We start from the raw sequence: 25,264 nt of genomic DNA, 5'->3' as shown, positions 1-25,264 counted from the left end.
AAGTGAGAGACTGGTTCTTCTTACTCTAACAACTGCACCAGCTGCACTGAGCACACGTTTAGCAGACATGCTGGCTACAGGACAAGCCAGAAACTTCATTGCCAGCCTGCTGAGCTCTGGCCATTGGCACGTCTTTGCATACCAATACGCCAATGGGTTTTCATCCACATACACCTTTTTCAGGTCATTCAGATACTCCTGGAACATCCTCTGAATGGTCATTGGTGCTATCACGTGCTCAACCACTTTTTTCTTTACCTCTGCACTGGGCTTAAGACCTGGCACTTGAAACCAAGCCAATGCAGAAGAGAGTCCGATTTTTCTGATGTCATTATTGCTGGTGTTCTTGTTGCTGTTGTTGGATAATGTGAGGCAAGACTGCCCTCTCTGGAAGTTGAAGGCATCATCCCGGATCTGCAGAGTGGGACTATACTCTTCTTCCAGTTCTCCAGCTTACTCAACAATCACTCTGTTGTATTTTGGAACATCCCCTAGGAAAGATTTTTTTTGTAGCGTGGATCAAATATGGTGGCACAAATGTACTCTTTGGATGAGATAGTGTAATTTTGTAGCCTTGCATTACAAGTCAAGTGATAGCTTAGACTCTCAACCAAGGCATGCGCTTCTGGGTTTTCGTTCACACATCAAAGTTTGAACCTTTCAGACATCTTCTTTAGCTTGTCCTATAGCAGATGCAACAAAGGGATAGCTTGGCCCATCATACTGTCCTCCTTGCTAATATCCTGCATGAAAACCTCAAAAGGGAGCAGCATCAGTGTCAGACATTTGGCTAGGCCCCATTTCTTTGCATCCATGGTCATAGCGTTCCCAATTGCATCCCCTACTCTTAGAATGACATAGTCATTGATCTGTCTGTATTGCTCAAACAGATGTTGCAACATATAATAAGTTGAGTTACAACGTGTTGGCCCCTCTTATATCGGCCTTTAACAGGTACTCTGTTACCACACTGAATAATCTGCAACTGTTTCCGGGCTTTAAAAGAATGGCTGAAATGAGTGCAGATTTGTCTGCAGGTGGTCAGTCTGTTGCTGACCATGTCTTCATTTTTTAGAAAGTCTTGTACAACCAGGTTGAGGCAGTGCGCCAAACACAGGACCCTGTAATGACCACCATGGCCTTGACTATGTTATTGCCATTGTCTGTTGCAATAAATCCAATTCAGAGGCGTATAGGTCCAAGCCATTCAGACAACCTGCTATTAAATTTCTCCATGATGTTTGCAGCTGTGTGTGATTTCTTCATGGCAGACATGGCTACTGTTGCATGCCGCCAAATTCTCTTAAAACTTTCTTCAGGGCAAAGACCTGTAGAAAGCTTTTGCTTTATCCCCACACAAATAGAGCCAGTGTGCAGTGATGCACATGTATCCATCGCCTGATAACTGGTCCACATGTCTGTCACAGGTGGATAGTGTGGACAACACTTTGCTGCAAAGCTTGTTCAACCAATTGCGATGCAGCACTGGAACAACAACTGTGGCAAAATAGGTCTAACTTAGAAACTTCCATTTTAGGCAAATGGCTGTCAAAAACTCTAAGAATCCCACTCCTTCCACAAAAGAAAAAGGGAGGAGGTCCAGTGCTAACATTATTGCCAGCTTCCCATAATACAAACGTATCATTGGGTGGTTGTGGCCATAGGGCCCCTCCTGCCTAAACATGCTTGTAATTGTAGCCTGGATATTCTGCTTTTGTGGGGCCAGGTGACTTTTGAGATGGAGGTGGTGGTAGACTCAATGTGCGTTGTGGTGCAGTCACTGAATGCCATGGTGTCTCCATCTGACTCTGAGTCTTCCTGAGCCATTGTGAGGTCACTGAGGCAAGTGACAGGGTTGCTTTGTGGGGACAGGGTTGCTTTGTGTGGGAATGCCACTGTCTTTGTCCTCACCTTCCACTGTGATTTAATCAGTTGTAACTGATACTTCCTGACATTCCTCACCTTCACTACCACAACCACGATCAGCCACTTTTTTAAGGTGCTTCTCCCACTGGATTGCGAGATGTTTTTTCATATGCATCCTCTGATCTCCAGTACCTTAATGTGAACCTGACTTACCTCGACGAACACTCGTGTGGCAAATGTTGCATATTGCAATGATCTCTTGTTTGCCAATTGTATAAAAGTACCAAATTGGAGAGGAGTCCTTTTTTATTGGGCCACCGGCAATGCCTGACTAAGAACTGGTGGTAGGTGGGTGTGTCAATTGCCCTCTGCAGTGTATACTTCTGCTGAGGTACCGGTTGGTGCAGGTCTCTGCTGGGGCCTCACAAATAAGGGAGCTGGCTGATCATCATCCTCCTCATCATCATCCCTTCTATGATTCTAAGGCTTTCCAGAACTTTTCTTTTCCCTTGCTTCTCCTGGGGTCTTTCGGACTCGGCTGGAGTCCACTCCATGTCCCTATCATCATCATCAGAAGGGGTGCTTGGGGAAGATGGTGGAGTAGTACCCTTCCTTTTTCTTGCTGGAGTTCTGGGAGCTACTGATTCTAAAACAGGGGGTTCTTGTTCAGCAGGAAGCTCGACCTCCTGTTCTGCTCCAACTTAGGGAAGATCTACTATTGCTGGCTGTGGCTGCTGTCCACTTTGCTCTGTTTCCTGAAATGATTGGGTAGTATATACTGACAGACAGGGTCTTGGGCTTAGGTTGGGTGATGCTCTTGATGTGGGGGTGCTGCTCCCAGGTTCCTCTCTGGAGGCCAGTGTGGCAGGCACACGTCTCCTGAAACAGGTTTCAGTTGGCACACCACTGGTGGAAAGCTGTTTCTTCTCACTGGCCACTTTATTGGGAGCAACTTTCTTTGGGGCCATCTTAAGCTCTAAGTTGGCAGTGGCACTAAGATGCACAAGCAGAACAGTTTGGAGGACCGAAGTAACTGTAAGGCCTTCTCTATGGCAGTACTGCGGGTGATGTGAGGTCTCTACTCTTGGGTACCTAAAAGCAACCAAGCAAGAAAAACATGTAGTTAGTGAAATGTGACATTGCTGCAGGCTGAAATAGTGCAGACAAATGCAATCTTAGTGTAGTTGGTTACTTTTGTAATAAATACTAATTTATTCAAACATTTTAAAGTCAAACCACACCACTACACATAAAATTTTATTTCAAACCAGGCAGCACAATATGCAGATATAACTCTTTGCTTCATCTCCATCTGTTATAAAGGGACACATGGGGTAGTCAGAAAGAGATGCTTGGACAAACTGAATAATCCTTTGAAAAAACCTATGGAGGCAAGGTGGTCCAGAGGAGATTGAGTAATCATTAAAAAATTATGTATGCTGCTGATTTGCCTGCAGGGCTCCACAGCCAGGGTTTTCAGGAGGAAATGGAACTATTATACATCTAAAAAACAGAATGCTGTAATGCAGCTGTGCGTCTTTGGTGGATGGATGGCGGAATGGGGGATGGATGCATTAAGACAAAATGCAGAATTAAATGAAATTAAAATTAAAAATGAAACAATATTTTAAAAATTAAAAAACTAAATAAAAAACAAGAATTAATTAAATAAAAAAGTAAAATACTAAATTTAAATAAAAAATTACATTAAAAAATTAAATAAACTAAAATAAATAATTGAAATTAAAATTAAAATAAAAAATTAAATCGCCAATTGAATTACAAAATTATAGAATATAAATGAAAATAAAAAATTAAAATAGAAAGAAAAAAAATTAAAATAGAAAACTAAAATAAACAAATGAACAGTAATTAACGATGTTTATATGTAAGCCTATGACAAAGGGACACTGGCTGGATGGGCAAAATGGCTGCCAGCCACATGGTCAAACAACAGCAAAGAGGCATGGTAAACAAAGAACGCATGCAAGCCTATGGCAAAGGGACACTGGCTGGATGGTCAAAATGGCTGCCAGTCACATGGTCAAACAACAAAAACAAGGAGCAAGGAGGCATGAGAACAAAGAAAGAACACATGCAAGCCTATGGTAAAGGAACTGTGGCTGCAAGCACAAAATGGCTATCTGCCACATGGTCAAACAACAGCAACAAGGAGAACTGTGGCATGGGGAACAAAGAAAGAACAAATGCAAGCCTATGGCAAAGGAACACTGGCTGCGTGCACAAAAATGGCTGCCAGCCACATAGTCAAACAACAACAAGGAGCAAGAAGGCATGGCAAACAAAGAACACATGCAAGCCTATTGCAAAGGAACACTGGCTGCATACACAAAATGGCTGCCAGCCACATCGTCAAACAACAACCACAAGCAGGCATGGGGAGCAAAGAAAGAACACATGCAAGCCAATGGGAAAGGAACACTGTCTGCATGCACAAAATGGCTGCCAGTCACATGGCCAAACAACAACAAGGAGCAAGGAGAACAAAAAACAACACATGCGAGCCTATGGCAAAGACACACTGGCTTGATTCAGAAAATGGCCATCAGCAACATTGTCAGACAACAACTGTAAACAAGGACGCATGGAAAACACAGAACACATGCAAGTGTATGGACATAGACTACGCAAAATGGCCCCTGACCGCATGGCATGGAGAACAAAGAGAAATGGTGGATGATGACAAAATCACACACACACACACACACACTGGCCATAAGGAGGCATGGTGGTAACACTGAAGAAAACATTAACATTAATTCAGCAATGAAAAACACAAAAATTAACCCACCTATAAAAAATTCACAACAGCACACACATCCTCCTATGACATCAAATATTACCACACAACAAATACACATTTTGCAAAAAAAATGAAATGCAAAAAATAGCAAACATTTTTGTTCAAGATGGAAGACATTCAGTGCTCCCCCTGCACACATCCTCTCCCACAATTTTATCAGAGCGAGGTTAAACTCTAATCCATTTGGTTATTTTCCACTGTTCTTATTATTTTGCTTCTGATTAAAATTCCCCAGTTCATCTGTAACATGTAACATGTTTAATGTTTTACCTCTGGTTTACTGAGACCTAGTCATTCAAATAAGACTTTATTGCTGGTGTAACATATTGTATTAGAACATCTCTGACATCAGCATAGAGAGTGTTGAATAATTATTGGGGAAGATTTATGGAATGTGCCCCTTAGCGCCTCCCTACTGCCACCATGTGTGCGCTGTATTTAACACATGGCGCAGCGTAGGGGGCAATTTTATGTGACGCCATTGATGTACTCTGCAAGAGTAGCGCCAAAATGTTGGTGATACTCCTGCAGAGTAAATAGGGGCCCATTCTCAATAGTGGAAGCCCCCTTTTAATGCCTGCTCTGAGCAGGCGTTAAAAGTGCTGTAAAGAATGGGGCAAGGAAATCTGACAGATTTCCTTGCGCCATTTCTTAATCCCCCCTAACGGTTGAATGCCCCCCTTGCATACATTATGCCTGGCACAGGCATAATTTGGTGCAAGGGTTTGCAAAGTGGCGCAATGCAAGCATTGCACCACTTTGTAAATATGGTGCATGGGAAATGCAACCTTAACGCCACATTGCCGGAAATGTGGCTCAAGATGGCGCTAGGAGCTAATAAATATGCCCCTTAATGCTTAGGTGTTAAATCATTCTGACGTTTATTTTTCATGTGCTCTGATTTGCTGAAGAAATGATACATTTGCTCACAACATGATGAATCTGTAGGAATGTTGATTTAATTGTAAAACAAATGTATAAAAAAATACCATGATTTCGGGGGTGAGCCAGACGATTTTCTGGAATCTTAAAATGCTTCTAGGGATGCTTTCTGTTTGTAATTAATTTTTTTGCCCACTTGAGAATAATTTCTGATTTTACATACTCTGTTTAACTTTGCATTTGGGAACCTTCATAGCATTGACTCTAACATTTTACTTTTGAATTTTGTAAACCCTTTAACTTTTCATCAATCTAGAACTCTGGTGGCTTAAATTAATCCTAAATTGAATTTACTTAACCCCTTAAATGCGGGCGACGGCCACTGGCTGACGCCCGCACTACCTCCCTGGTGCGGGTCACGACCAGTGGCCGACACCAGGGATGGTGTTAATAAATCCTCAGGTGCCTTGCACCCGAGGATTTATTTATTTATTTTTTTACTTTTCCCAGGAGACACAGAAGCTTCTGTGTCTCCCACCCCACCCCCGTGAGGCGCACTGACGTTACAAAGTTGTTTTCCCCATCGAAGCTGGAAGCAGCCTTGCGGCCGCTTCCTGCTTCAATGGGGAAAACGGCCTTCCCCACGTTCGGGAAGGCCTCGTAAGAAAGGGGAGACTCTCCCCTTTCTTACGAGGCCTTCCTGAAAGTGTTTCCTGGCCCCCCGATTGCAGCACAGCTGCGATCGGGGGGCAAGGAAACACTTTCAAAAGGCCTCGTATGAAAGGGGAGACTCTCCCCTTTCTTACGAGGCCTTCTGAAACTGTTTCCTGGCCCCCGATCGCAGCACAGCTGCGATCGGGGGCCAGGAAACACCACTAGATGCCAGGGATTTCACTTTGGGGGGGCGGCCCCCCTCGGAAAACGGGCCGCCCCCCACCGGGGCATATTTTTTATTTAAAAAAAAGGTAGGTGCCCCCTGGGGGGGGGGCACGATCGCGCCACCCCAGGGGAATTTTTTTTTTTTCTTCCCAAAAATAAAAAAATAAAATAAAAAATAAAATAAAATGACAGGGGGTCACCCATGGGCAGGGTGACCCCCTGTGGGGGCAATATTTTTTTTAGATGTTGTAGGGTTTCCCTGGGGGCCATTTTGGCCCCCAGGGAAACCATACAACAACTAAAAAAAATAGATCTATATATATATACATCTATGTACATGGATATATCTATAGATATATCTATGTACATGGATATATCTATAGATATATCTATGTAGATAGATATATATATATATATAGAGGTAGATATATATATATATCAATCAAAGAGATTTATAAAGCGCGCTACTCACCCGTGAGGGTCTCAAGGCGCTGGGGGGGGGTACGGGGTGAGGGAAAGGGGCTGGGAGGTTCATTGTTCGAAAAGCCAGGTTTTGAGGCCCTTCCTGAAAAGAAGTAGGTTTTGGATCTTGCGAAGGTGGGTTGGGAGGGCGTTCCAGGTTTTGGGTGCAAGGTAGGAGAAGGATCTACCCCCGGTGGTAGTGTGTTTGATGCGGGGGACAGAGGCGCGAGAGACGTCAGCTCAGCGGATGTTTCGTGTGGAGGTGTGGAAGGTGACTCTCGTTGAGCTAGGCAGGGCCTGTGTTGTAGAGTGATTTGTGTGCGAGGATGAGGATCTTGAAAGTGATCCTTTTGTCAATGGGGAGCCAGTGGAGGGATTTGAGGTGTGGAGAGATGTGTTCGTGTCGGGGGAGGTCGAGGATAAGTTGTGCTGCTGAGTTCTGGATGCGTGTAGTTTGCGCTTGAGTTTTAGAGTGGTGCCGGCGTAGAGGGCGTTTCCGTAATCAAGCCTGCTGCTGATGAGTGCGTGAGTGACAGTTTTTCTGGTCTCTGTGGGGATCCATTTGAATGTTTTTCAGTATACGGAGTGTGTTGAAGCATGAGGAGGTGAGAGCGTTGATTTGTTGGGTCATCGAGAGGGAGGAGTCTAGGATGATGCTGAGGTTGCGTGCATGGTTGGCGGGGGTGGGTGCAGGGCCTAGCGTGGTGGGCCACCATGAGGGGTCCCAGGTGTTTTTGTGTGGGCCAAAGACGATTATTTCGGTTTTGCTTGAGTTGAGTTTCAGGTGGTTGACTGTCATATATATATCACTTTTGTCAATATGTGTGTGGTTTCCCTGGGGGGAAAAGGGTCCAACTTGTCTAGTGGCAGTTTTAGTGCCATAAAGAAGCGCAGAAGGTTTATATGCCTACTGAAAAGAGCAAATCTGTATTTTATGTAAATAGCTGAGTACATTAGTAAAGTCAGCCATTACCTGCGCTATAATACCAATGAAATGTATGTGCGGGGTGGAGGGCGGCTATGGAGAGATGAAGGGCACTTTTGCTGGGTGGTAATGAGGGAATCCGAGGAGGAGGGAGTGGGAGCACCAATAATGATTGTTGGACTGGGCGCAGGAGGTGCTAAAGACTGTGACGAATGGTATGTGACAAGGTGTTTTTTGAGTGTCTTGAAAGTACGTGCTGATTGAGGGAAGAAGCGCAGGTAAGGTGGCCTCTACTGTTGCACATATCTCACACACACCATCGATTTTGTGACTGTCTACGTAGGCTAGTGTTTTAGAGCAACAGTTTAGCCAATAGCAGAGATGGCATCTTGATGGATGACTGCTGCCTGCACTCGGGTTATAGAGGACCGCTCTGACATAGGATCAGAGACTGAGACATCAGATACTGAGACAGAATCTGAGGGATAGGACAATGGCGCAGACTCTGGGAGTGATTTTTCAGTCAGAGGAGTCCCATTCGATAACTCCTCTTCCAGTACATTATGAGGGAGGTGATGAGGACAGTCCTGCTGTCCCTTCGCAAGCTGTTCGTGCAACTGGGTAATAGTGGGTTAGGCCAACCCAGAGAGCAGATGAATGCGGCGGCAAGCAGAGAGAGAGAGAGAGAGAGTGCTCCCCTGGGAGCTCCCCAATTTAGTTCAGCCCCCATTTCCACCACCCAAATCATATTGTTTAGACATCAAAATTATCTATGGCAAAACAAACTGGTTTTGTAAGGCAGGCACCTGTGTTTTTGGTCCTGGATTCGGCGGCCATATAGAGAAACACACTAAACCCAAACATTTCTGGAAACTAGACATTCGTGGGAGTCCACAGAGGTGTGACTTGTGTGGATTCCCCAAAGTTTTCTTATCCAGAATACCCTGCAAAGCTGAAATGTTGAAAAAAAACTCAATTTTTCTCGCATTTCGGTCACACAAGCTACAGGAATATGCTGGGATCCACAACATTCCTACCACCCAGTGACTCCTCACCTGTCCTGATAAAAACACTACCCCACTTGAGTGCCTACACCTAGTGCCCGTGTCAGGAATGGATCACCCCAGGGTCAACAGCTGCCTCACGTAAGGACCAACATTGACCGTTGTGTGATCTATTCCTGTTGCGGGCACCAGGCCTAACCACACAAGTGTGGTATCATATTTATTGGGAGACTTGGGGGAACGCTGGGTGGAAGGAAATTTGTGGCTCCTCTCAGATTCCAGAACTTTCTGTCACCGAAATGTGAGGAAAACATGTTATTTTAGCCACATTTTGAGGTTTGCAAAGGATTCTGGTAACAGAACCTGGTCAGAGCCCCACAAGTCACCTCATCTTGGATTACCCCGGGTTTCGAGTTTTCAAAAATGTGCTGGTTTGCTAGGTTTCCCCAGGTGCCGGCTGAGCTAGAGGCCAAAAATCACAGGTACGCACTGTTTTCAATGAAAAAATGTGAAGTGTCCACGTTGTGTTTTGGGGCATTTCCTGTCGCGGGCGCTAGGCCTACCCACACAAGTGAGGTATCATTTTTATCGGGAGGCTTGGGGGAACGCTAGGTGGAAGGAAATTTGTGGCTCCTCTCAGATTCCAGAACTTTCTGTCACCGAAATGTGAGGAAAACTTGTTTTTTTAGCCACATTTTGAGGTTTGCAAAGGATTCTGGGTAACAGAACCTGGTCAGAGCCCCACAAGTCACCCCATCTTATATTCCCCTAGGTCTCTAGTTTTCAAAAATGCACAGGTTTGGTAGGTTTCCCTGGGTGCCGGCTGAGCTAGAGGCCAAAATCTACAGGTAGGCACTTTGCAAAAAACAGCTCTGTATTTTGTCAAAAAATGGGATGTGTCCGCGTTGTGTTTTGGGGCATTTCCTCTCGCGGGCGCTAGGCCTACCCACACAAGTGAGGTATAATTTTTATCAGGAGACTTGGGGGAATGCTGGGTGGAAGGAAATTTGTGGCTCCTCTCAGATTCCAGAACTTTCTGTCACCGAAATGTGAGGAAAACATGTTTTTTTAGCCACTTTTTGAGGTTTGCAAAGGATTCTGGGTAACAGAACCTGGTCAGAGCCCCACAAGTCACCCCATCTTGGATTCCCCTGGGTCTCTAGTTTTAAAAAATGCACAGGTTTGGTAGGTTTCCCTATGTGCCGGCTGAGCTAGAGGCCAAAATCTACAGGTAGGCACTTTGCAAAAAACAGCTCTGTATTTTGTCAAAAAATGGAATGTGTCCGCATTGTGTTTTGGGGCATTTCCTGTCGCGGGCGCTAGGCCTACCCACACAAGTGAGGTATCATTTTTATCGGGAGACTTGGGGGAACGCTGGGTGGAAGGAAATATGTGGCTCCTCTCAGATTCCAGAACTTTCTGTCACCGAAATGTGAGGAAAACTTGTTTTTTTAGCCACATTTTGAGGTTTGCAAAGGATTCTGGGTAACAGAACCTGGTCAGAGCCCCACAAGTCACCCCATCTTGGATTCCCCTAGGTCTCTAGTTTTCAAAAATGCACAGGTTTGGTAGGTTTACCTATGTGCCGGCTGAGCTAGAGGCCAAAATCTACAGGTAGGCACTTTGCAAAAAACAGCTCTGTATTTTGTAAAAAAATGGGATGTGTCCGCGTTGTGTTTTGGGGCATTTCCTGTCGCGGGCGCTAGGCCTACCCACGCAAGAGAGGTATCATTTTTATCGGGAGACTTGGGGGAATGCTGGGTGGAAGGAAATTTGTGGCTCCTCTCAGATTCCAGAACTTTCTGTCACCGAAATGTGAGGAAAACATGTTTTTTTAGCCACTTTTAGAGGTTTGCAAAGGATTCTGGGTAACAGAACCTGGTCAGAGCCCCACAAGTCACCCCATCTTGGATTCCCCTGGGTCTCTAGTTTTAAAAAATGCACAGGTTTGGTAGGTTTCCCTTTGTGCCGGCTGAGCTAGAGGCCAAAATCTACAGGTAGGCACTTTTCAAAAAACAGCTCTGTATTTTGTCAAAAAATGGAATGTGTCCACATTGTGTTTTGGGGCATTTCCTGTCGCGGGCGCTAGGCCTACCCACACAAGTGAGGTATCATTTTTATCGGGAGACTTGGGGGAACGCTGGGTGGAAGGAAATTTGTGGCTCCTCTCAGATTCCAGAACTTTCTGTCACCGAAATGTGAGGAAAACTTTTTTTTTTAGCCACTTTTTGAGGTTTGCAAAGGATTCTGGGTAACAGAACCTGGTCAGAGCCCCACAAGTCACCCCATCTTGGAATCCACTAGGTCTCTAGTTTTAAAAAATGCACAGGTTTGGTAGGTTTCACTATGTGCCGGCTGAGCTACAGGCCAAAATCTACAGGTAGGCACTTTGGAAAAAACAGCGGTATTTTCTATAAAAAAATGGGATGTGTCCATGTTGTGTTTTGGGGCATTTCCTGTCGTGGGCACTAGGCCTACCCACACAAGTGAGGTATCATTTTTATCGGGAGACTTGGGGGAACATAGAATAGCAAAACAAGTGTTATTGTCCCTTATCTTTCTCTATATTTTTTCCTTCCAAATATAAGAGAGTGTGTAAAAAAGACGTCTAATTGAGAAATGCCCTGCAATTCACATGCTAGTATGGGCACCTCGGAATTCAGAGATGTGCAAATAACCACTGCTCCTCAAAACCTTATCTTGATCCCATTTTGGAAATGCAAAGGTTTTCTTGATACCTCTTTTTCACTCTTCATATTTCAGCAAATGAATTGCTGTATATCCAGTATAGAATGAAAACCAACTGCAGGGTGCAGCTCATCTATTGGCTCTGGATACCTAGGGTTCTTGATGAACCTACAAGCCCTTTATATCCCCGCAACCAGAAGAGTCCAGCAGACAAAACTGCATATTGCTTTCAGAAATCTGACATCGCAGGAAAAAGTTACAGAGTAAAACATAAAGAAAAATGGCTGTTGTTTTCAGCTCAATTTAAATATTTTTTTATTTCAGCTGTGGAAAACCTTGTAGGATCTACACAAATGACCCCTTGCTGAATTCACAATTTTGTCTAGTTTTCAGAAATGTTTAGCTTTCCGGGATCCAGCATTGGTTTCACACCCATTCCTGTCACTAACTGGAAGGAGGTTGAAAGCACCAAAAATAGTAAAAATGGGGTATGTCCCAGTAAAATGCCAAATTTGTGTTGGAAAATGTGGTTTTCTGATTCAAGTCTGCCCGTTCCTGAAAGGTGGGAAGATAATGATTTCAGCACCAGAAACCCTTTGTTGATGGCATTTTCAGGGAAAAAACCACAAGCCTTCTTCGGCAGCCCTTTTTTCCCATTTTTTTGGAAAAAACAAAATTTTCACTGTATTTTGGCTATTTTCTTGGTCTCCTCCAGGGGAAACCACAAACTCTGGGTACCATTAGAATCCCTAGGATGTTGGGAAAAAAGGACGCAAATTTGGCGTGGATAGCTTATGTGGACAAAAAGTTATGAAGGCCTAAGCGCGAACTACCCCAAATAGCCAAAAAAGGGGTCAGCACTGGGGAGGAAAAGGCCCAGCAGCTAAGAGGTTAATGAATTGTATTTTTCCTGATCTTGATATTTTAGGAGGTGCCTTAACGTGGAGACACATTGCCTCATAAAACTGATTTTTTTATATAACAAAATATTTATTGTTTTTAACAGTAACAGTGCAGACTTTGATATCTTGCAATACTCCTCACCAACATTCCATCTAATTTTAAATAAAGGCACTCTGTGCACTGAAGCCTAGCTGTGTGCACTGAAAGCATGCACCAACTCCCTATGCAAGTGAGTGTAGTGTGTGAGCTACCATGATCAGTAACGTCTGACACTTCAAATATTTATGAAAGTGAATGTTAAAGGTTAACATTAATGATACATTTCAACTCGCTCAGTAGAAATATGCAATAGTCAGATTTAAGAGTGATGTTCTAATATATCTGTATTATACATTAATATGTCTAGGACAGCATCCTAAAAGAATGATTGTTTATTTCAGTAGCATCTGCACCCAATGGGTATTAAAATGACAGAATTCAAAAGTTTGTACTGCTATGTAAATTTAGATGAATAGTGTGGCAGTGCAATGAGCAGCATTTATGTGTGTTGCCATTTCATACCTGATAGTTTTTCCACCACATTTGAAAAGCAAGACTGCAAGTACCAGAATGCTGCGAAAAAAAAAAGAATTAGATTAACTATCTATGTGAGATACTGGACAACAATGCTTGGTATCTCTGACATTTGTCAAAAAGAGATTTATGTACACTGCAGCAGTGCTTTGAGAGCTGACATATGAATTGTTCACTATTTCTTCTTCTAATCTACTTGTATATTAGTTGACGTACAAGACCGTGCTAAACACCCTATGTCAATTTACACACATCACCTCTGTAGTGATACATTCACCATTTTGTGCACTGACGTATTTAAGCTTGTAAATGAAAACCATTTTGCCTGTGTTGCCATGTGAATGGCAGTGCAGTGAGCCCTGTTGCGGGTAGTTGATAAATTGTAAAAGAGTAATAGCTGGGATCCAAACTTGTGCTTTAAACTCTGCAACTGGGGATACTGAATGTCACGAGTGCCAAATACCAAAGCTGCATAGTCTTGATTCAGACGCATGCCTCATTTATCCTCTACCAAACCTGAGAAGGTTCATTTTCGTCCCTGCTTTCTCCTTCTGTCCCAATTTGTCTGTGATGTTCCTTCTCTATATTTCCTCCTTTTGTGTTTTTCATGTTCTTGCCCTGGGCCAAAAGCTGATAAAGATTTTAAAAAAGTGCCAGCACTCAAACAATGCGTGCTGGTGATCCCCACCTCCAACCCGCATCACAAATTAAGCACTAGTGTCGGATCACCCAAAGAGCTCAATTGTCATGGTTTAGCATCATGGTTTTTAAGCGCCTTCTGTTTACAGAGCACAAGCCACTCCTCCGTCTTGTGGGTTTGATAGTTGGCAACCTGTGGCTGGGAGTCACTTGCTGCTTTTGTAGCTGGACTTTAGGCATGCTTTCTGGTTTGCCTGGCTTGCTGGGTCCAGAATTGTACATCTAGATGGTGATTAATGCCTTTTTGGTAGGCAAAATGTGAATGTCTGTTGCCATGCTAATGCACTGTACTGCACTGATACAATGTATCTTTGCTGCCAGGCTACCTTTTCAATGGATAAGCTGTTAGTGCAAGTGCTTAAGGAAAACTCAGGTACAGCTGCACTCATGATAGCATGGTATGCATGGTATGGGTGCTCCTGATCTCCTTGGTAGCAAAGCACAATCCACCTAGTTGCTCAGCTCCTATGTGGAGGGAACGTTTGTCTTCACTGGCTCTGCCTTGTTGATGGGATGGTGAGACAGTTCAGGTGTTTGTGTCACCCTATTTTAGGAGACATACAATACCCACATCAAAACACCAAACACTGATTATAAGGAAGCAACTGATGTTAATTATGTATTTTATCTAGCTGTCTAAATATGTCTGAAAATCCTTCTCAGAAATATAATTGTTTTTAAATCCATATGATAAAAGTTCCCATTAATTGCTGGGCGTCAAAAGTACCTGAGTTCTGCTAGGCAGCCTGCCTGCCAAAGCAACTGAAGCATCAGGTAAGTTGTGCGTAAGAAACTGTGTTACTGGTTGAGGGGGGGGGGAATAAATCTAACTCAAGCAGAAACAACAATCCCTGACAGAGTGAAGTCACAAGCAAATCCTAAATTAACCTCTGCTCAACCCTTGGATAGTTTGGCACAGAGCTGTCAGACTAAAGTCAAATGCAATCTGAAACATACGTGTGCAACACTTCAAAAAGTAACACAGTGAAAACACACCACAAAAGGATCCCACAACAGTTTAGACAGACAGGCTAATTTGTAATAAATAAAACCAGACCAAAACGACAAAAAAAAAAAAAGTAGAACTGAAAATATTCAGGTTGAATGTTTTTTGTAAAAATAGTGCCAAAAAGCATAAAGCACCAACTGTTCATATCTGGTTATGCTGGACCGGGACAAAGTCACAAGTTCAGGCTGACTATGATGGAGTGCCGGCTGGTTACAGGGATCCAGTTAAGTGCTCTGAACATGGGTTACTTAAATGCTGGTTTGCAGAGTGTTGCGAGGATCTGTGATGAGGAGAATGCATTGGGCAGCCAAGGCAATGAGTGGGTTCCAATGTGATGTGAAGTTGTGGTGTGAGGTCCTGCCTCATTGTTGAGGATCCTGTCGACAAGGGCTTGCGATGTGAAGTCAAGCGTCAACGATGCGTTGCGCAGTAGTGGCAATGCAGTGGTTCTGAAAAACTGTGATACTGTGCTGTAAGAACCTGTATCATCATTGATGCTAGTGTCAACAAGGGATGTGAAGGCCTGAGTCAGAAAAGCTTCACATTGGTAGTGGCTCCAATGCAGCTGAAGGGTCCTGCGGAGTCCCTTGCATCTGATGCATCGAATGAACCCTTGAAGCAGCAGCTATGTGTCAATTCTGCTTGGGGTTGTGCCACACAGCGGAGGAGATGTGTCAGTGCTGCTGGATCCACAGAGGTTAGCAGAGGACTTTAGGCCCACTTCCAAAGGACCAGCACTGGGGTGGCACCACTTGGCAGGGCAGACTCACAGGTGGCAGAGTCCATGCGCTAGGTTCAAGGTTATTGGAGCCTTCTGTCCCTGAGGCTCTAGTCAGGAGGCTGGCTAACTAGCCCTTGCAGACACTAGGGGATCCTAAGTTCAACAGATGCAGGTCCAGTACTTTTCACCTAGGCAAGAGGGCAGCAGGCAGCATGTCACCACAGCGGGCAGCAGATCTCCATAGCAGTAGTCCAGCAGAGTGACATCCCTTTCAGCAGCATTAGTCCTTCTTCCTGGCAGAGAATCCATAGATCCAGAAGTGCATTGAAGAGTTGGTATCAGAGGTCTACTATTTATACCTGGTGCCCTTTCCCTGGAGGATGGGAGAAGCTTCTAGAGGAATCCCTTTGAAGTCCTCAGGCATCCTGCCTTCTGTGCCCTACAGCCATACTAACTACAGGGGTATCCATCCCTCTGCGTGGAGGGAGGAAACAACTGATTCGAGTGTAAGTAGGGCTATGCCCATCTCTGCCATCCCATCTTGCCAATGGTGGCCCATTCAGCCACACTTAAGCTCTCTATTGTGGGTGGCTCTCTAGGAGAAATACACAAAGCCCATCTGTCAGCTACTTCAGTCATGCGACCCAGAGACAGACTACAGGCACTAAATGGCTACGAAAGAAGAATGACAACTTTTTAAAATTAGTCTTTTCAAAATTGTGATTTAAAATTAGACTTCCCCATAGGAGAGGATTTTCCATTACAATTCTAGACATCAAACCTGAACATGGAAATTACAGCTTATTATATCTAATACGATAACTCTAATGTCATCCTATGGGAGAGGTAGGCCTTGAGTACTGAAAAACGAATTTAAAGGTTTTTCACCACCAGGACATATAAAACTTAAATGTATATGTCCTACTTTTGAAATACACCACACCTTGCCCAGTGGGATGTTTAAAGCCTACACTAGTGGTGACGCATATGTATTGAAAAGGAAGGTTTGGGGCTGATAAAGGGTTTATTTTGTCAGGTCGAAATGGCAGTTTTAAATTGAACACACAGGCTGCAATGGCAGGATAGAGACATGTTTAAAGGAGCTACTTAAGTGGGTGGCACAATCAATTCTGCAGGCACATTAGTGATAATAAGAAGAGACAAACCAATGTGCCCCTGTGAGCTTTGGTATGAATGAGGTAAAGTAAAGGTGCCAAAAAGGGACTTATTTGAACCAAATAAACGTGAACTAAATCATCAATAATTTCAAGATGTTCAAATCATAGCAACATCTGTATAGAATTAAACTAGTAGCCACTCAGTATGATCCAGTCACAGAGGAACACAGCCGCAGGATTATAGCCGCAGAAATTGTTTTTACATTTTGTGCTGTCAGACAATATGTAAATCATTAAATAGAAAATTCACAGGGGTACATTCATTAAAACACATACGTTACAGAAACACAGTAGGACTAATGTTATCAATATTGTTATCAAACCATATGTCCTTGTGACAATAAGCCACTCAATAAGAATGTCCACAAGAATTATTCATGCAGTGATGATCCAGGACTCCACATTGGAGAATTTAAAGATGAGTTTGGTAGCACGTCGACGTTTTGGTCTCTATAGCAGATGTCTGTGAGACCATTGTCAGGACCTGCAGTAGATGGGAAAATAATTGTACCCCTATGCATAACAGAATGTCTAAGATACGGAAATATAAAATATAAAATATACACCTGCATATATTCAGTAACAAAATAAGAATGAAAAGCCACCACCAAGAAAGACCAAATATAAGGAAAGAAAAACCTTTAAGATATGTTCAAAGAGAATAAAGTACACCGCAAGTGATGAAATGCTGAAATATGAAGTGTCACAATAGTGTATATATCTTCCATATGAAGTAAGGAAGGCCAACATACGTGATGTGTGCTTTTATTATGCACTTTCCAATACAATAGAGTTTCTGATAACAATTAATGGAATCAAGTAGGACCAGAGACATATATGAGACAAACCAATAATTAAATTAACCCAAGGCAGCAAGTCACAATGATAGTTCTTGAAGCGTACATGGCTGCTAACAATGTTTTGTATTTGATGGGCAATTACCCTGTAAAACTAAATGATGAACAGTAACTCAAATTAACCCCTAACAAATGACTGTCTAAGTAATTATACACAGTCAGTCAAGTTGCAGGTCAAGCCAAACTTGATGGAATTAGAGTAAGAAACAATTGCTTAATATAAACATAGGATGATTTTGGTGAATATTTGAGAACTCGTATTATAATCCTAATATTAGAAAATATGAGCAATGCATAATAAGCAATGTGGAATACGCAGTATGAGTCTCAAAGGTCACCACCACACTCATAACTGTATGACTAACTCTACACTCTGTGCTCCGGACAAGTCAAGTCTCAAGCACATGGTCACCAAATAGTGCTGAATGGCAGTTAGAACAAAACCAACCAAGAGCTCAAAAATTCAAGCTGGTTTGCATCTTTCTACAAAGTCACAACATAATATTTACTTCGACGACAATATTGATAACATTAGACCTACTGTGTCTCTGTAACCATATGTGTTTTGGTTAATGTACCCCTGTGAATTTTTTGTTTCATGACTGACACATTTTCTGATTGCACAAAATATGAAAAAGTCTGTCTTTGTTTCTCTGTGATTGGATCACACTGAATAAGTACTAGTTTAAATCTATATAGATGTTACTACGATTTGAACATCTTGAAATATTTCATGATTTAATTCAAATTTATTTGGTTTAAATAATTCCCTTGTTGGCATCTTAACCTTACTGCAGGCCCACTAGTAGCATTTAATTTACAGGCACTTAGTACATGCAGTGCCACTTTACTAGGGATTTATGAGTAAATTAAATACGTCAGTTGGGGATAAGTCAATGTTTCTATGCTTTACTATGTTTTGAGGAGTGAGCACATTCACTTTAGCACTGTCAGTAGTGGTAATATGTGTAGAGTCCTATAGCTAGCAAAAGCAACAAGAGCAAAAATGGAGGAAGAAGGCAAAACATTTGGGGGAAGATCATCCTAAAGCTGGCAGGTCTAACACCTTGTGCATGTATTTGATCTGAATGAGGTGCTGCCTGGCCGACATAACAGGGGTCCCTGTAAAGTTCGCACTTGTATAGCACACTACTCACCCGTTAGGCTCTCAAGGTGCTGTACGCATACCACTGTGGAACCCCCCCTGGCTTGTCCCTGTGAGGTGCCCACTCCTGGGCAACCCCCAGGGTGAAACCAGGCATCCAAGCGCTGTCAGGGCCATTGTGGAGATTAAGCAAGCTATTTCCCAGAGTGGACCTATTAATTAGATTAGGAACTGAGGCAAACATTATCTAGTCCAAGGGAATTGAGCCCAAGACCCAACGAGGTGAGAATTGAACCCTGGTCCCAGGCCAGATCTCTGCATCAGGGTCTGCTGCTCTAACCATTGTGCCACACTTCTCCACAGGGGTGAGGGATGCCATGCAGTCCCTCCAGTCACGGTCGTCCAAGTGGCCCATCCATCCCTCCCAGCGTGCCCTGATGTCAGTTATGAGGTCAGGGAAGTTAATAAATAAAGACTTGGATACCTACAATATTCCTCCATGCCTAAGGGTACCCATCAACTATTTAGCCTTTATTGGGCTTTACAGGGGTGTTTGTCAGGGAATCACAATGACAGGGCAATGCATGTCATAACTGAATATAATTGTAAAATTAGGACTTGTGATGGTAAAAGTCTCATTGGAGTTCCTGGAAGGGCTTGATTTGTATTTCAATCAGGTCCAAGCTACGGAATCTCTCAATGCCACGCCAGAGGGAGGTCTTAAGTATCAACCATTTATCCAAGCCAATCAAGTGAAGTGCAGCTCAACAGGCCTGTAAGGCCCCCTTAGTTAATTCTGATAATCCTCATGATCATGGATGCAGTTCAGTCCCTTGAGTTGTTCTCCCCTTTAGATGCTGGATCCCCTCATTATCTGCTCATTGAATACCAGTGTTTGAGATGCCCAGTGGTAGAGGCAAACATCTGCCATGGCTATACCCTGTCAACTATCAACTGCATACACTTACCAAAGGCTATTGAGGGGGTTGATCAGCCATAAAAAGGTGAGCGTCCTGGCCAGCAAGTGCCAGAACCAGCTATTAGTGATAAGAAGAGGAAATGTTTTTAGTATATATAGCAGGCAAGGGATTGTTGTCATTTTACGCAGTGCTACCCTAACCAGAATATTAGGAAACAGTTTGGACTACCTATTGAAAATCTGTTTCAGTCTCAAGAATTAGGGTCCAGCAGTTCAGGTGCAGAGGCAGATTGAGTTCCGTCACTATGTGGATACCCAAATAATGAAAGCTCAGGTGGAGGATCAGCAGATCTGGCTTCCAGGTTTTGTTCTCATTTCACCCTTTAGAGGACCATTAGGGACTTGGTACAGTTAACCAAGATTCCCAATGCTTCCCCAAAGATCTCCAGGATAATGATCAAGCAAGCACACTTTACAAATGGACAGGACAGACACAAAAGTATGATGTCCACATAGAGTGTAATTGTGTCTTCCATTTTCACCCCCAGTCAAACCCCCACACCTGGGTGTCCCAGGCAGACCACACCAACAGGAGGTAAATAGCTAACGCAAGCAGTAGGGGAGACAGGGGACATTCTAGCCTTGCGGCCCTTCAGATCAGAAAACCACAAGAAATTACCCCATTTACACAAACATGGACACAAGGTTGTTCATAGAGAATGTGGACAAAAGAAAGTAATCTGGGGCCAAAAGCACAGTTTCAGTAGCACCCACTCCAGGTAGTTCCAATTCAAGAAATCAATTGTGTTTTCGAAGTCTGTGAGCATTAATGCACTAAGGCATTGTGGTCATTTATTTTACACCAGGATTATGTGTACTCTCCTCATACAATGTCTCCTCCCCCAGCGTGGGATGAGCCACATTGATCCTGGTGTACTAAGTGGGCCAGTACCCATAGAATCCTCCAGGCCGAAACCTTCAAACAATTAAGCCTCAGTGTTTATCAGATAGATGGGTCACAGGTCCAGAGGTTGATGAAAATGAGGTTTTACACCATTTGCAATCCAGTGAAATGGTAGAGATCTGACTAATGTAAATTTCGGGGTGGTTTGATTTTGGGGTACAATGTCTTTCTCCCACAAAGACACTTGAAAATGAATTATAATGGGGGTGATCTTAATATAGTCATGAATATCATACAGGATAGGCTGGTGCAGAGGTATGGGAATACAGGACTCTCTCCAGGGAACAAGTGCGCTGACTAAAGGAAACAGGGATAATAGATGTTTGAGGAAGCCTAAATCCAACCCGGAGGGACTATACCTTTTACTTTTGCCTCTCCCTCAAGCCTAAATCTGATTAAATCATTTCTTTGAGACCTCTGTAGTGAAGGAAGCAAAGCTGGACATGGACATATAGGCCCTCATTACAACCCTGGCAGTAAATGCCGCCTACTGCGGTGCTGACGGCCGCCAACATACCGTGACCATGGTGGAAATCTGCTACGGGTGTTATGACCCACACAGAGAAATCTGCCACTATACAGACACCCACACAAATCCGCCACACCAAAGATAAGTGATAAATTGGTGGTACCAAAACCCACACTGTTACGCCAACAGAACACACCCACAGTATCACAACCCACGAATCACTGCTGTGGTCTTTCAATTGCAGTAAACCATTTGCGGTACACACCGCCGCGCTCAAAATACACACACATTTACAAAACACGACCACATTGGACAATTCAAACTACACACACCTGACACCTATACACACACCACACCCATACACTCACACCACTATAAAACACACACCCACAAAACCCACAACCCTTTAGGACCCCAAGGATTTGATAACTAAGAGAGAGACAAGGCAGGAGCACCCACCCAATCAGAGGCACAGAACACCATCACCCATACACCATCCACGCACCTCACGTCACACACCACAACACATCCTCACACCTACCACTCACACCACTTCAATGGCACCCCAAAGACACCCCAGGTTTTCTGAGGATGAGCTAAGGGTCATGGTGGAGGAAATCATCTGGGTAGAGTCACAGCTATTCGGATCACAGGTGCAGCAGACGTCCATTGTAAGAAAGATGGAGCTATGGCGGAGAATCGAGGACAGGGTCAACGCCGTGGGACAGCACCCAAGAACAAGGGATAGGTGGAACAACCTACGGGGGAAGGAGCGTTCCATGGTTGTAAAACACCAGATAGCTGTACAGAGGACTGGTGGCGTACCCCCACCTCCTCTCCCACAACTAACAACATGGGAGGAGCAAGTCTTGGCAATCATGCATCCTGAGGGCCTCGCAGGAGTAGCAGGGGGACTGGACTCTGGTAAGTCAAATCTTCACTACTAAATTCCCCAGCCTACCTGCATGTCGGCACAAACTCCTAACCCTACCCTCACCCCCATCACTCCACCACCTCACATATACCCCACTGTCACAACCCACCCATCCCAATACCAAGCCCTGCATGCAACACCTATGCATGGACACCCATCACAGACCTGCATGGAAACCCATCACCACAGTATGTCCATCACAGAGATTCACCGAGCCCACAAAATCACCATGAACACAGGGCCAAGCTGACAGGGAAATCACAATCACAACGGAAAACACACCCAATGACAAGATGGCACGCACAGATACATTAGCACTGCATTTGCATCCCCACAGGACCCCCTACTCAACGTCACCGGAGAGGAGGTGCCAGCTACAACCACTCCACCCTCTGAAGAGGCCCACAGTGATGACAGCAGCTCTGTACGCCTGGATCAGGATGACTAACCTTGCCCATTAGGGACCTCTGGACAGTTGGTTCCCCTGCTCAAGTCCCAACCCACCACAGAGCCTCCCACCTCAGGAAACACCAGTACAGCACCCACCCACTGGCCCATCCCTCTGTCCCCAGGACACATCTATCAGCAGTGTGTCCACCACTACAGGGACCCCAGGCAACCCCACATACGCAGGGCGATCAGGGACCTGGGGTCAGTGGCAGTGGTCACATGGTTCAGGGGACAGAGGCACAGGACAACAGAGAAGCTGGGAGGACTGCTGTGCGACAGGGGGAGGACAGGCCCAGGGAATCCACTCTCCACGAGGCTCTCTCCAACATCCTGGGAGAATACCCCCATTTACAGGAGACCATGGGCCAGATACTTCCCAAGCTGCAGGAAACCCAGGGGCTGCAGAAGGGACAGTACCTAGGGATCAGGGATGACCTAACAAACATCTACACCATACTGGCCAAGCTGCAGGAAACCCAGCGGCTGCAGGAGCTAGTGGACAGGAGGCACCGCCACAGGAACAAGAGGCCACCAGCACCCCACCCCCTGCAGAAGGAGAACCACCCTGCAAACAGTCCCTGTGATCCAGTCAGAAGACACAGCACATTGCCAAGACCCCCGTCAGGAACTAAGACTCTCCTGATTGTCACCCTTCTGTCCCACTATGTCACCCTGTCCACCCTGAACTGCCATTACTCCCCTTCCTATGCCCCCTTGGACAATGCACCTGTGATACCAAGAGACTGGACTCTAACTGGACATTCCTCCACCATCACCCCCTGCCCATTGCACATCCCCCTCTACTTATGAGCTCTGAAATAAAAACCCTTGGATCAAATACAAGTATGGAGTCTCTCAATTGATTGCAATATGTATTAGTTTAACAAGCTGTAAACATTTCAATCCATATGTCCAGTTATATATACATTGGTATGACTTGCAGTGGGCAGCAGTACACATAGCAGGTGGGGAACAGGGATCTGAAAACAGACATGGCAAAGGGTAAAGTCAGTGGCCAGAAACATAGGGTAAGAGGCTGTCTTGTACAATGTCCAACAGTTATCTGAAATGTAATATGAACATAGAATGTCTTACCTGTGTGTCACTGGAAGTATTGCAGAATAATGTTATTCCTGTTGTCAACATCTTCTTCCTCTGCCTCCCCTTCCTCACTGTCCACAGGCTCCACCGTTGCCACAATACCATCTCCAGGCTCATCCTCCTGCAGAAAAGGGACCTGCCGTCTCAAGGCCAGGTTGTGCATCATACAACAGGCAACGATGATCTAGCACACCTTCTTGGGTGAGTAGTACAAGGATCCACCAGTCATATGGAGGCACCAGAATCTGGCCTTCAGGAGGCCGAAGGTCCATTTTATAATCCTCCTTCTACGCCCATGTGCCTCATTGTAACGTTCCTCTTCCCTTGTCCTGCGATTCCTCACTGGGGTCAGTGGCCATGAGAGGTTGGGGTAACCAGAGTCAGACACACACTAACCCTTAGGGACAACCCCATACCCAGACACATACTCATACTGTGTGGGGAGCTTGGGCTCACCTATTAGCCACACCCGGTGCCTCTGGAGTTGGCCCATCATGCTGCTATTCCTCAAGATAAAGGCGTCATGCACAGAGCCAGGGTATTTGGCATTCACATGGGAGATGTACTGGTCCGCAAAACACACATATGCACATTTAGAGAGTGATAGCTTTTTCTATTCCTGAAAACTTGCTAATTTCTCCGGGGGGTGGGGGGGAATGCCACATGTGTACCATCAATGGCACCTATGATGCTGAGGATATGTCCCAGGGCATTAAAGTCAGCTTTCACTGTGGCCAAATCCTCCACCTGGGGGAACACGATGTAGCTGCGCATGTGTTTCAGCAGGGCTGACAACACCCTGGTCAACACGTTAGAGAACACTGGCTGAGACATCACTGATGCCATGGCCACTGTTGTTTGGAAGGAACCACTTGCCAGGAAATGGAGCACTGACAGGACTTGAACTACAGGGAAGATACCAGTGGGCTGGCAGATAGCTGAGATCAGGTCTGGCTCCAATTGGGCACACAGTTCCTGGATTGTGGCACGATCAAATCTGTAGGTAATGATAATGTGTCTGTCCTACATTGTTGCAAGGTCCGCCAGGGGTCTGTACACCGGAGGATGCCACGATCTCATATGCAGCCTCAGCGGTTTAAGCCTATGGAAGAGAATGGTGAGCAGAGGGTCACATTCCCACATCTATTACACTAATGCTGTTTTTTTTAACTTTACAGAAACAAAATGTGAATCCTAGAATCAGTCGCCATGCCAATGTCTGCTGTGATGCAGTTAGGTGCCATGCCCTGTGCCACCCTGAAATGGCGGATGCCTGACCTGTGAGGAGGGACAAGTGAAAATGAGGTAATTGGGCTGGTGTTGTGCGCCGTTGCGGTTGGTGGTCGACGACCGCTGAGCAACTTCGCATTGGTTATCATTGGGCCTTCTGGGATCCAGGAGCCAATGGCGATGTACGCCGGAGGTGACGGTACGTACCGCCATGGATGTAACCGCAATTTTCTATCTATTCACTCACTTGCTACCTGACCTTCAACAGGAGAGGACCTACATTGCAAGTGCTGCTGTGACCTGTGCCTGGAAGCGACAAGGGCTCATGTGTCTAGGGAAAGGGCCCCTGCCTTCACTGCGGAGGAGTTGGAGAAACTGGTACACGTTATTCAACGGTCCTCCAGAGAAATAGGTGAGTACACTGTGAGCATGATGCATGGGCCATGAATGACTGGAGTGCTGTGTGTGTAAGCCACATGTTGGGGGGGGGTGAGGGGTCCTGGCCAGAGTGCAGCAGTTAAGGTGGCCATTGTATGTGCGTCAGGGGATGGGTGGGAACTGGTGGCCAATGAGTTTGACGATCCGGACGGGTGAATAATTCCCTTTTTTGTTGTCTTTTCCC

The sequence above is a fragment of the Pleurodeles waltl genome, chromosome 1_1 (genome assembly GCF_031143425.1).
Source record: "Pleurodeles waltl isolate 20211129_DDA chromosome 1_1, aPleWal1.hap1.20221129, whole genome shotgun sequence".
NCBI classification, from domain to species: domain Eukaryota; kingdom Metazoa; phylum Chordata; class Amphibia; order Caudata; family Salamandridae; genus Pleurodeles; species Pleurodeles waltl.
The sequence above is the reverse complement of the archived record's forward strand: the minus strand, read 5'-3'. Positions refer to the sequence as shown.